Source organism: Hippopotamus amphibius, chromosome 8 (genome assembly GCF_030028045.1).
Source record: "Hippopotamus amphibius kiboko isolate mHipAmp2 chromosome 8, mHipAmp2.hap2, whole genome shotgun sequence".
Lineage (NCBI taxonomy): Eukaryota > Metazoa > Chordata > Mammalia > Artiodactyla > Hippopotamidae > Hippopotamus > Hippopotamus amphibius.
In genome coordinates this window covers 122,036,035-122,048,725 of record NC_080193.1, presented here as the reverse complement: position 1 = coordinate 122,048,725, position 12,691 = coordinate 122,036,035, and the positions used below count along the sequence as shown (strand labels likewise).

General features: G+C 40.0%; 1 long non-coding RNA gene across 1 annotated transcript in view; it reads right to left on the bottom strand.

Moving 5' to 3' along the window:
* The window catches only part of LOC130859669 (uncharacterized), a 30,304-nt gene extending 26,208 nt beyond the window's left edge, over positions 1-4,096 (bottom strand). The window contains exons 1-2 of the long non-coding RNA XR_009055239.1: positions 3,845-4,096; positions 3,499-3,593 (exon numbers count right to left, since the gene is read on the bottom strand). This is a non-coding gene — a long non-coding RNA (uncharacterized LOC130859669). The remainder of the gene's footprint in view (positions 1-3,498; positions 3,594-3,844) is intronic.
* Positions 4,097-12,691: the final 8,595 nt, after the last annotated feature.

The following is a 12,691-nucleotide window of genomic DNA, read 5'->3' as shown; positions in this document are numbered from 1 at the left end:
ATTAGAAATTTTGATTTTTAATTAATAACTAATATTTTATGAGTACATCTAACAAAACTGACTTTAAAATAAATTGCATTAAACGGTAAGGGTTTTGTTGTTGTTGTTGTTGTTTGTGTTTTGTTTTTTGCTTGGCCACAATAGAAATCCTACTGTCAGGATACCATGTAAGTACTTTTGAAAATAGTGGCCTAATTCTGTGTTCATTACGTCTACCTGTTATCCAGAGACCCGCCGTTTTGAAAATGTGCGTGTTGAAGCTGCTTTAAGTTTAGTTTAGTTATTCAAACAGCCTTTGTTGAGTTCAAAAACCCAAGTTAAAACCATTGGTAAACACTTGTCTTCAGCTTACAGTAGTTTAAAATGAAAGTAATTGTTTTATTTGCATTAAAAGTAGGAGAAAAATAGACCAAGTAAACTGTTTTGGGAATTCCCTTTTTTTTTTTGTATTTGGGCAGATCTCATAAATCACCAAAAGAATGTTCTCTTTTTTCTCATTTCAACTTTAAATGTATAGACTAAAACCTGCATTTTATTGTTGTTTCTTTTGTCTTTTTTGTAGCTGGAGGTAGCTGTACGCTTCGGTGGTTTTTTCCTATCAAAGTTTCCCTTCTTTAAAATTATCTTTCAGTTGGGCCAATGCCACAGCTGATGTGCTTTGGGATGGACACCTGACCCAGGAGCTAACAATCTACAGCCGATGCAAGCGGGGCTCGTGCTCATCCAATGATAGTCTTTCAAAGAACAGCCTGAGGTGGGAGCTGGAGTGGCGCGGCCACACTGGCAGTGCGCATGCCAGGAAAACGGGTGCGAGGGCGAGCAGAGACCTGAGCGATCTCCCAGAGACAGGAGACGGTAAGACACACCTTAAGTCTCAATTTTCAGTTCCATTTCTGAGACTGTTGTGGTCTAGTTGTTTTTCCTTTCCTCTCTTTGAGTGATCATGAAATGTGCGTGTTTACCTTTATGTTAAATCCTGTTTTCATTAAGCTATGTTGAGAGGATTCCTATTCTTTGCAATCGAATATAATATGCCTATACTAAAAAGTAGGTTTTTACATTCTTCCCTGAATATTTTTCTTGACGCATGTTTCTTTTATTTAACCTGCAAATTTTACTTAATCATGTTGAATATCATTGTTTTTCATTAACTTGTACCAAATTAAGATTAATACAACTACAACTCTGTTTTCTTTATCATTTAGTATTTACCTTTTGGAGTTTTATACCACATTTTGCAAGAATTTATAATTCTATAATTCTTTGAATACTTTTTCTTTATAAATACTATAAAACAATATGCAACTTGGAGGCATTTTCTGATTCTGAAGCTTGTGTCACAGGTTATAATTTTGATATCTCTAATCAGTAGATTTTTTTAGCGTTGCTGACACTTTATTATATGAGCCAAAATCAATGTCTATATCAATGCAATAGTCAGTAATAACTGTTTCATGTCATGTAGTTAGATAATTAATGGGCTTTCTCCTCCTCTTTATCTGATTTAGTGTAAGTTAGAGACAGCTGTTTTCTACCTACCCATTTACCTTCCAGGTTAAAGGTATATAGGGTTAATTATGTGATGTTTTACCTTACATAACATGTTGTCATATATACTAAGACTGAACCCAAGTGGAGTATTCCAACTATAAGATAAAAAAAGCAAGGCCAAAGTAGCATGGATCATTGTTATTAAAGTAGAAGCAGAATTATTTTTACTTTTTAAACATTTACAATAAGAAATGGATTATTTTCAAAGGTCAGCGTTCTGTATAAATGGGACATGAACAATAACTCAACTCTTTCCCTAAAGAGTACATTTAAGCTACGTGAATTTATCCCTTAGTTTAGTACTAGGTCAGTAATTCCACACGAGAAATGGTAGTACTCAGGAGAGTGCCAAACCTTTACAACTTAGGCTGAATTTAAATTAAACCTAGACTTTGCAGAGACTGTCTTCTTGAATGACAATAAGGCCACAAAAATAACCAAAATAATCATTTTTTATGTAGAGGGTCATAAAAGATTTGCATTCATGAAAAATTAATAGAATTTATAGGAAAGAAGTTTTTTGCTGGGGGATGCACAGTGTTTATAGGTGGATGAACTTTTTTAGAAGCCTGTGAATGTAAGAAGTTTGCATAGCTCAGTGGTGGAGAACATGGGACAGCATAGCAGAGAGCTGTGGGTTTAAGTACTGAGCTTCCTTTCTTACTGTGTGACCTTGAGTGAATCACTTGTGTCTCAACTCCGATTTTCTTGCATATGTGAAATGTGCATAATAGTATTTTTTCCCTTCTAAGGTTTTGAGGATTAAATGAGATAAATACAGTGCTTAGCGAAGTGTCTAAGCTTACTAAGAGTAAGCTCTTAGTAATATCAGCTGCCACTACTGCTATTGCTATTACCAGGAAATAGTGTGTAACATTGTGATTGGTCTTATAGAGGTTTTAAGGACCAAAAGTTAAGTTGATGCACTGTATTACATTATATTTCTTGAAACAACTATGCTTCAATTTTTTTGTAACATGGCTTCAGATATAAGCCAAGCTTCATCATTTTCTTTGAAGGTTTCCAATTGACCATTTAGCTATAAGATTGTAGAGTGACTGCTATGTATTAGATTATGTTTTAATATTTTTCTTAATTATGCTTTTATCCTTTTTTGGGGGAAACCACAGTTTGATGGCTATAATTAAAATAAATCAAAGTAACGATGGGTTTAGATAATTTCCCAACTAATGTATTGAGAGCATGTGTTATTTATACTCTTTTCTCCATCCCCCAAAGTCCTCCATACAGGTCAAGTTCTGTTCCATGCAATCACTCAAGTATTCTCTCTCTCCATCTCTCTCTGTGTTTGGGAGTCAGGGAATAATGGTGGTGGCAGAGTTGAGAGCATCTCTGTTGGCGTCAGTCTTCTAATCTTAATTTAGGTTCAGCCAGGACATACCTCCATATTAAAGTAAGGCAAGTTCCTTTTTAAAATTTGATCTTGTATTATTTGTTAGCTGTGGTCATTGGAAAAAAACTTTCAATGGGGGTGGATGTGTGTTGGGGGAGAGGGGAGAAAGAGAGAAACTGTACTTTTTCTATCGGAACTTTTTGGCATCTCTGCTTCAGCTCTTCTCTCTCTCCCCAATGGCAGGGGATACAGGGCCTCTCATTTTTAAGGCACATTCTCTCCTTATGCTCTTTATTCCAGTCTTCCGTCTTTAGCAGCCATCTAAATCTTAGTTATTTTTTTCCTTTGTCAGTTTGACATCATCCTTGTGTTCTATAAATGTTTTCAGATCCTCCCTGTCTCAGAAAAATCTTCTAAGGACTTTATTGCTCTCTCAGGTTGCTGTCCCATCTTCTTCATCTATTAACTTCTTAGGATGCTCTTTGCTCTGTTTCCTTACCATCTAGCCCTGATTTTCTCTTTTGTTGTTGTTTTTGTTAACAAGGATGCTAGACCTGTTATTTTTAAGAAGCATTTTAGGGCCTCTTACTCACCTGTGCAGTTTGCGTTCTCCTCTGACCACAGGTGTAGAAAGTAAATGGACTCTGTAGAGGAGTGTAATGCAACTTCAAACCTTTTGTCCTGTACCCTGTGTAGAAAAGAAAGGGCTCCTTTAAAGTAGGATTATTGGGAGAGTGAAGAATGGAACATCTTGACTTTTATAAGATAGAAAGTTTATATTCCCACAGTTTTAAAAATAACAAGCACATGGCTATTATCCTTTAAAATAAATAACGTTAAAAACAAAAAAGAAGTGGTTTACATCACTATTGCTCACCTGTCCATGCTCTCCAAACTCCCCCAGCCCACCTGGAGATAAGTACACTGTGGATGCTTTACCTCATGGATGGTCTCGTGGCAGCAGATGTGAGAAGCTCCTCTACCAGTCAGGCTTCAGTCAGGGGAGGAGACACTCTGAGTGTTGTAGAGCAGGATTTGTGATAGGAACAAGACCCGGAAGGCTGTGGGAGAGGCTGGAGAATTGAGGTTATAACCAGCCTCTCTGCACTGGCGTGGGTGGATGAGTTAGCTTGCCGGGGAGCTTGTGAAGTGACATACGTGCAGCTGCTGGGGTATTACCGTAAAGGGGAACTGGTGGAGAAGTCTGTGGAAGGTTACTATTTCTGTGTCTGGTGGTGGTTAGGGTTCCTGTCTATTAGCGGAGTTAGCAGTTTGGGAGGAGAGCTGAATGCAGAGTGGGGGAGAGTGAGAACAGCTGAATCTGTTGATACGCCTGCATCTGTTTTTCAACATCAAGAAGATTAAAGACAAGCTGAAATCTTCTGGAAGATCTTTGTGTCTCTCACTGGCTTTAACTAGGATGACCTTCTAAGAGTAAAGGCTGCTGTTGCACTTCTGCTTTCCAAATCACATCGGTTTCTCTTTGGATCACATTTAACTGAGAACCATACAGGGGAAGAGGATTCTGGGAAACATGGTTTCAGATTAGCCAGATTGATAAAGTGCAAAACAGCTACAGACATCGGTTCATATTGTTTTTAACCATTTTTATTTTTATTTTTTTTAATATATTTTTATTTATTGGCTGTGCTGGGTCTTCGTTGCTGTGCGCTGGCTTTCTGAAGTTGCAGAGAGCAGGAGCTACTCTTCGTTGTGGTATGCAGGCTTCTCATTGCAGTGGCTTCTCTTGTTGTGGAGCATGGGCTCTAGGCATGTGGGCTACAGTAATTGTAGCACGTGGGCTCAGCAGTTGTGGCTCGCGGGGTCTAGGGCGTAGGCTTAGAAGTTGTCGCCCATAAGCTTAGTTGCTCTGTGGCATGTGGGATCTTCCCAGCCCAGGGTTCGAATCTGTGTCCCCTGCATTGGCAGGCGGATTCTTCACCACTGCACTACCAGGGAAGCCCAACCATATTTATATCTAGCAGCTAAATAATGATTCCACCTGACATGATGCAGCTACATGCAACTGAAAACATGCTAACACTGTATCCTCTCCCAAAAGAGGACACTAAGGCCCCATCTTTGGGTGATATTTATTCCTTTTCTAGCCGAGTCCTACTCTCTTGTTGACATCTTCTAACTTAAGTATTGACATATTAGATTAATTGCTATTAACATGTTACAGAGTAGGGAAATAGGAGAGATGAAAATAGTAAAGATTTATTAACATATTTATCTAAGCATGTGGATATACATACCCAAATACATTCATATCAGAGGAGGAAATACTCATAACTACTATAGTCTTAAATTTGTAAATAGTCACATGGTTGTAGCTGGTATTTATAACTTGGTTTTTCCAATACCCATTCCATATTCCCTTTGCCCCCAGCAAGCAGCTTAGCTGATAATGGTTTTTTAACTGGTAGGGTATCCCAAACCTGTATTCCTGAAGGGTCTATAGCATTAGCAGTTCTGATTATTTCGAATTTTTGTACTGTTCCAATCATTTTTTGTTGGAAGAATATGTGAGTCCTGAGAGGTGCCCTAGAGGATCACCTGTGTCACAGACATCTGCCTCTCTCCCCTGTGGTACAGAAGCAACACAACTGCATTAGATTTCTATTATTGCAAACCAAATTATAATAAATTCAGCAATTTAAAACAATACACACTTATTATCTCACAGTTTCTGTGGCTCGGGAATATTGCTATGGTTTAACTGAGTCCTCTGCTCAGGGTCTCCTCAGGTTGAAACCAAGTGGTCAGCTAGGACTGTGATCTCATCTGATACTCCAGGTTCTTTTCTAAGTTCATTCAGGCTATTGGCAACATTCAGTTCCTAGTGATTTTAGGACTGAGACCCATTTACTCTCTGTGTGGTGGCTGGGGGAGAGAGTCCCTTTCAGCTCCTAGAAGCCTCTTTTCGGCCCTAGGCATATGGCCCTCTTATCTTGAAACATGACAGCTTAATTCTTCAGCTCCATCAGGGAAACTTACTCCAGACTGCTGCAACTGAATCTTAGAGAATGTAATCTAATCAAGGAGTACCTATCTGATCATATTCAGAGGTCTTGCCCACATTCAGGGAGAGGTTATTAGCATGTTCACCAGGGAGTGGGAACGTTGGGAGCCATTTTAGAATTCTGCCAATCACACAATATTCTCTTGGTAGTCAGAATCGATCATTCTACTCACCACAATTGGTTTGTTCTCTGACAGCTGAGTCATTGCTATAAGGAGTGACCAGGTGGCAGTTTCAACTTCAGTTTTTGAGAACTCCTGTTGTGCTGCCCATCAGAAGCAATCCTTCCTTTGGAGCAAAGATCTCTAAACTAGCAGATCCTAAATTCATGGAGGCAGGAAGGCAACATGTTGCTATTAGATCATTAGGAGTAATAGGGAGAGGAGCTGTTCCATCTTCCATTCTTTGCTTCTCCAACCAGTGAAGCTTGGCTGTAGGGGAAAAAACCCAGCATCACATATTGGTCATTGATTCAGAGCATATACTAAATGCTTAAGGACATTACGCCAACCCCCAAAAGTGTGATCATCCAGTTGTCACTGTATCAGAGTCTTTAAAAGACCATTTCATTGCTTCTGGGAAATATAGTAAGATCAGTGAATTCGCTGAGCAAAAGCTGATTACTGCTCTCACTGTAAAATAAGTTCCTTGAACAGAAGCAAGGCTGCATGGAACACCATGCTGGTAGATGAGGCATTCTGTAAATTCACAGTTGGTGGTTTTGGTTGAAGATGTGTGGCCCAGGATTGCAAATTTGTATCCAGAATAAGTGTCTTCTCAAATAAAGAAATTGCTGCCCCTTTCATGAAGGAAATGACTCAAAGTAATCGACCTGCCTTGAGATGTCTGGTTTCCCTGGGGAATCATGTACAGTGTTGAAACTCAGCGTTAATCTGTTCCCAGGCTGAGTACCCAGCAGTTGATAGAGTGGAAGTCCATGTTGCTCAGCTCATAAGTAACTTTCACCTTTACTACTGTAACCACTTGATGCATAAGCTGGTGGAGAGGCTGACTGGCATCCACAGAATGAGTAATTTTTCCACCTGATTATTCAGACCTCTTCTGCTGGTGTTGCTCTTTGGTGGGCATTGATATACGAGGCAGATATCTTCATACTCTGTGCTTATTTTCAGAGGTCCACCCACACGCTTCTTGTCCAGAACTCCTTTTCTCCAAGTCCAGTCGTGGTCCCTGACCATCCAGCAAACACACTGTCAGCCCTTGACTAAGAATCAGCGTGGATCCATACCTCTGGCCATCTCTCATTCTAGGCAGAATAAAAAAACAAAACAGCAGGTGCACTGCTCGAAGTTTATGCTCACCAGGAATATTTTTCTTCACCGGTGTCCTCAGGGCCACTCCTAAGTGGGGCTGTAGTGGAAGAGCTCTCCACTTTGAGGTAGGGCCAGTGTGCTGTGCAGAACCATTTGTGAAGCTGTCACCAAAGTTTTCTTTCTCATCAGTCACCTGGTTAAAGTGACTCCCATAGGTGTGGGCTGATTAGAGTGGAGGCAATGAGCAGAAATAGGAGTCATAGGGATCTGAACTAGTTTCTACTGTGTCTTACTTGTGCCTTCAGGAATTGCCCCAGCCTGATCTAGTGTATACCCCTTCTGGTTCATGACATGAATGATGGAGTTCATGTTAGTGATGGAGTGCTGCTGTTCACTCCCAGTTGTATGGCTTGGTAGGTCAATCAGCAATCAATTCTTGATATTCAGTTTAGTTTTCAAGATAATTTGGTAGCCTATGTTAAGCATCCACTTCTCTACTAGGATCTAATAAAAGCCAGATGCTATTTCTCAAAAGGTGACTAGTTATCTGCAAGGGGTGGCATAGCTTAGCGCCAAATTCTTAAAGTTGTGCACTCTTTTTCACCTTATTTTGACATTGCAATGGCTCCATACAGTGTTCCTGCTGCCACAAGCGTTTCAAGCACAATAGGATCTGCTGAATTATATGGCCTTAGTGGCATAACAGGTTACACGAAAGTCTGGGATTTTTTTGTACCTCCTTCTCTTGTTTGGGCCCCACTCAAAGCTGGCAGCCTTTTGGATTACTCCATATTTGGGGTCATGATAGCATGTCCAAATGACATGTATGTTGCCCTCAAATCTAAAGACGCCCAAAAGGCATAGTCCGTCTCTCAATGTTAGGGCCAAATTCAGCAGTTTGATGTTCAGCTTGTAAGGGATGTAATGGCATGCTACTGACCACTAGAATCCTAGAAACTTTTTTTGAATATTTTACGTATGTATACCTTGCTAAAGTGTCTAAAATAGTTGCTACTTCCTGCTTTCTAGATCTAATCAGTATATTAATGTGAACCATCATGATACTTGGGGAATGGAGATATGATCAAGGAGGTACTCTCTGGAATAGATTATGAATAAGACTGCAGAGCTGATATAACCCTGATGTAGATTTGTGATGGTGTATTGCTATCTCTGCTAGGTGAAAGCATCCATATGCTTAGTAGTAACATACCAGGAAACATGTTGATTTACTTTAGTAAAGAAATCACATCTGGAACTGCAGCTGTAATAGGAGTTGCCACCTGCTTAAGTTTACAATAAGCCACTGTCATTCTCGAAGATCCATCTGTCCTTTGCACAGGAAAAATAGGCAGGTTGAACAGAAATGTGGTAGGAATCACTACTTCTGTATCTTTCAAGTCAGTGATGTTGGCACTTAGAACTACAATCTCTCCAAGAATGAAGCACTGCCTTTACTGTATTATTTTGGTGTGTAGAAGTGGTTCTGGATGTTTCCAGTTGGTCTTACTAGCCCTTACTCTGTGAGTCAAGGAACCAATGTGGAGATTCTACAGGCTGCTTATCTTGTCTTTTCCAATAATGCTTTCTAGAAGTGAGAAAGAATCATGAGCTGATTTTTTGGGACACACTGGAATTACTGTGAGATAGACCCAAGCCCACACTTCATTAATTGCCTGACTTCCAAAAGCCTGTACTATGACTAGCTCGTGGTCCACAGTGGCGTTTTTGTTCTTCAGAAATTATCTCACTCCAGAGGGAGGGTCCAATAATTCCCTCAAAAGTGGGTAATTTTTTCCTCTCCAATGCATAGCCACCCTGGTAAAATGCCACACGTCCCTTAGGAAGGGATAAGAAAAATGTTTGTAATATATTATTTGGCAATGTATCAAGGTCCTTCCTCAAGGGCCTCAGCCTTCCTTTCATCCACATAGTTCTGGGTGTGTGAACTGGCTCAAGCCTTGGAACTGGTTAAGGAGTTATGACTATTTTAATGATTCAAGGCAGACATTTGTTTCAAGATAATTTCTGCTTACACAAATCAAGTAAGAGTTTAGTAGTCTTCCCCTCTTAGGTACACTGTGGTAAATTGTCAAACGCCAAGGATCACTGTTGGTCAAATCATTTAAATTACTACTTTGGCTCTGCTGCCTATTATAATAGTAGCTAAGAGTCCCAATTGACCCGTGCCATATCAACAAGTCCAGCACAAACATAATGTTCCTTCTACCACAACTCAACACTCTTATGAGCCATTGCCATACATATTTATTCAGATTTCTTTGATTAAAGAGTGACAGAAGTCTTGCAAATCTTTGAGGGGTATGGTAGCTATTTTAAACCTGACCACTTGGGTCTTGCCAGTACCAGACCTATTACTAAGTCTGGTAGTGGGTCTAGAAGCAAGGAGAGTTAGTGGGAGTTGGTATTTATCCTTTCATAGTAGATGGATAAAGATAGATCTCTTCACGGTAACTATCTCAGGGGAGGCCTTCTCCATACTTGGACAAGGTGAGAAGGGCTGCTCTAAGGAGTCAGGGTTCTATACTTTATTGGAATCTGCCCATCACATTGTTTAGGGCCCCAGCCTTTCCCAATGCCTTTCACTTTGAGGTTGGGAATTCAATTGGGGTTGTTCTTCAGCCAAGCAGGGCATTGGACTTTTCCAGTTTTGTTTTCAGAAATCTTGACCTACAACTAAAGAAATAAGGGTAACTTTTTGGAGCAAAGAAACTTTGTTTCTTTAACTGTCCTTGAGATGGAAATTTAACACCCTGAGCCCATCAAATTCCTTTCTCCAAGTTTTCTAGTGCACTTAGAACAACCAAGCAATCTGTTATACTTTTATTTATATTAAAATTTCTTATAAGAGCAAATTCTTGGTCACCTAAAGTCCTGCCTTCCGTAGGCATCTGAGTATAGGAAAGAATTTAACCACTGTATGACATTTTTACCACTGTATATTACAGAACACCAGACTTCCCTTTACTACCGGCAATAGGATCATTAACGCCTATATTACTATTTAGTCAGAGAACTAACTCTTTGTTTTCATTCTTAAACTTCTGTTCACCTGGAACCACTCTTGGTACCAACATTGTAGCAGGTAGTGTCAGTCAGGAAAGCAGAACCACTCTGAGTATTGTGGATCAAGGGTTTTATCGTTGGATAAGAATTTATAAAATTATATGAGATGGAAAAATAAGAGTGTAAAAGGGCAATTTGCAGATCAATGAAAAAACTACAAAGTAGTACTTCTGAAGCACTGGCACAGGTGGGTAAATTGATGCTTGTCAGGGAATTTGTGAAGCAGATATGTCTACCTGCTAGCGTGGGACTGTGAACAAAAACAGCTAGAGAAATCTGCAGAGGGTTACTGCCTCTGCGACTGGTGGAGAAATGGAAATTACTGTTGATGAGAGAGGCTGGTAGTCAGAACACGGAGTCAAGATGAGTCAGAAGAAGCTACAGTCTTCTGCCCTACTGCATTTATTTGTCAGTGTGGGGAGAGCAAAGACAAGGTGGAATCTGCTGATAGCTGTACATCTGTCTCTCCCCACCTCTAGCCATGGCGACTTTCAGAATATAACCACTGCTATTTCACTTCTGCGTACCAAATCTTGGGCTATTCTTGTGTTGGCCACCTCTAGTTGGGAGACTTAAAGGGGCAAAGGATTCTGAGAAACGTGGTTTCAGATTGGCCAAATTCACACACCCCTTGTGCAGCCAGCAGGCTTCTTTTCATTCCTCCAGTGGTGAGTATACAGATCACATGTTGAAATAGTGGAGTCATAAGATCAAAGTTTCTTGGATTGCTGAGTGACTTCCGAGAGGACACTTGCCCTAGGGAGTCACACAAATGACAGAAGACTTTGTGAGGGAAAGATAAATGAACTTTTGTTTTATTATTCCGCTTAGGTTTAGGGGTTTTTACAGCAGCCTAGCCTATTCGGATTAATACACTCCTTCTTCCTTAAAGAAAGGGATATTTGGCAAGATTGTTCTTGTTTGGAGGTTGATGGAGGGCACATTTTGGCAATGAAAACTCTTGCCTTTTGAAGAGGACTGTTACTAGGAGGCCTCTCTGGAAGAAAAACTCTCCCCGTGGCCAGTGTGGTTATTTGGGGTGCAGTGTTTTGGGAAGTGAGCAGCATCTTAGCACTGCTCTTACTGTCAAGTAAAAGGGGTTACCTATTTGTTACGTATGTGACTCCAGGAAGGAAAGTGGTGTGTTCTGAAACAACCAAGCCCTTGGCTGAGCTGAGAACCTCCCATGTAGTCCAAGTGTTGGGTGGTTTCTGACTCTAGACCCAGCTGAGTGAACTGTGCAACGTCCCAGTGTTGTTTTAGCCACGTTCTGTTTCTTCTCTGTTTCTGATTGCTACTGCTGCTTTACTTGCTCCATTGACTGCCTCTGCCTTCTTGTTCTAAATCTTTATTCTCTGAGTTCTTAACTATGTCATACATCCTTATTTTCTTTAAAAGACTCTCACACATGCCTTTTATTTATTTCTTTTTTAAAAGTTTTATTTACTTATTTATTGGCTGCATTGGGTCTTCTTTGCTGCACGAGGGCTTTCCCTAGTTGTGGCGTGGGGTGGGGGGGCTGCTCTTTGTTGCAGTGCGCAGGCTTCTCGTTGCCGTGGCTTCTCTTGTTGCAGAGCACAGGCTCTAGGCACACAGGCTTCAGTAGTTGTGGCATCCGGGCTCAGTAGTTGTGGCTCGAGGGCTCTAGAGTGCAGGCTCAGTAGTTGTGGTGCACAGGCTTAGTTGCTCCATGGCATGTGGGATCTTCCCAGACCAGGGATCGAAACTGTGTCTCCTGCATTTGCAGGTGGATTCTTAACCACTGCGCCCCCAGGGAAGTCCCCATGCCTTTTATTTCTGTCATTATCTCCTTTGTGAATTCTACTCTCACAACAGTAAGTACTGTATAAATGTTTATTCTCATTTTGATAGCCTACTGAAACATTTGATTCAATTCTTTTAAGGCCAAATTCATTAATTCTTAATAAAACTATTTCTTGCTCATTTTGATTTTCCTATTTATCAATAGTTACTCTGTCTAGTCAATCAGGCTATAAACCTTTCTTTTTAAAAAATTTTATTGAAGTATAGTTGATTTACAACGCTGTGTTCATTTCTGCTGTACAGCAAAGTGATTCAGTTATATATATATATATATATATATATATATATTCTTTTTCAAATTCATTTCCATTATGGTTTATCACAGGATATTGAATATAGTTCCCTGTGCTGTACAGTAGGACCTTGTTGTTTATCCACTTTATATATAATAGTTTGCATCTGCTAATCCCAACCTCCCAATATCCCTTTCTTACCCTGAAAGCTTTCTTGATTTCTCATACCAGTCATATTCTATAAATTTTCCTTCATTTGTCTTTAGTTCTTTAAATCTCTCTGAACAAGTAAGAGCTAGGCTAGTAAAAATCCTTTTTCTTTTTAACACACTTGTACATTTTT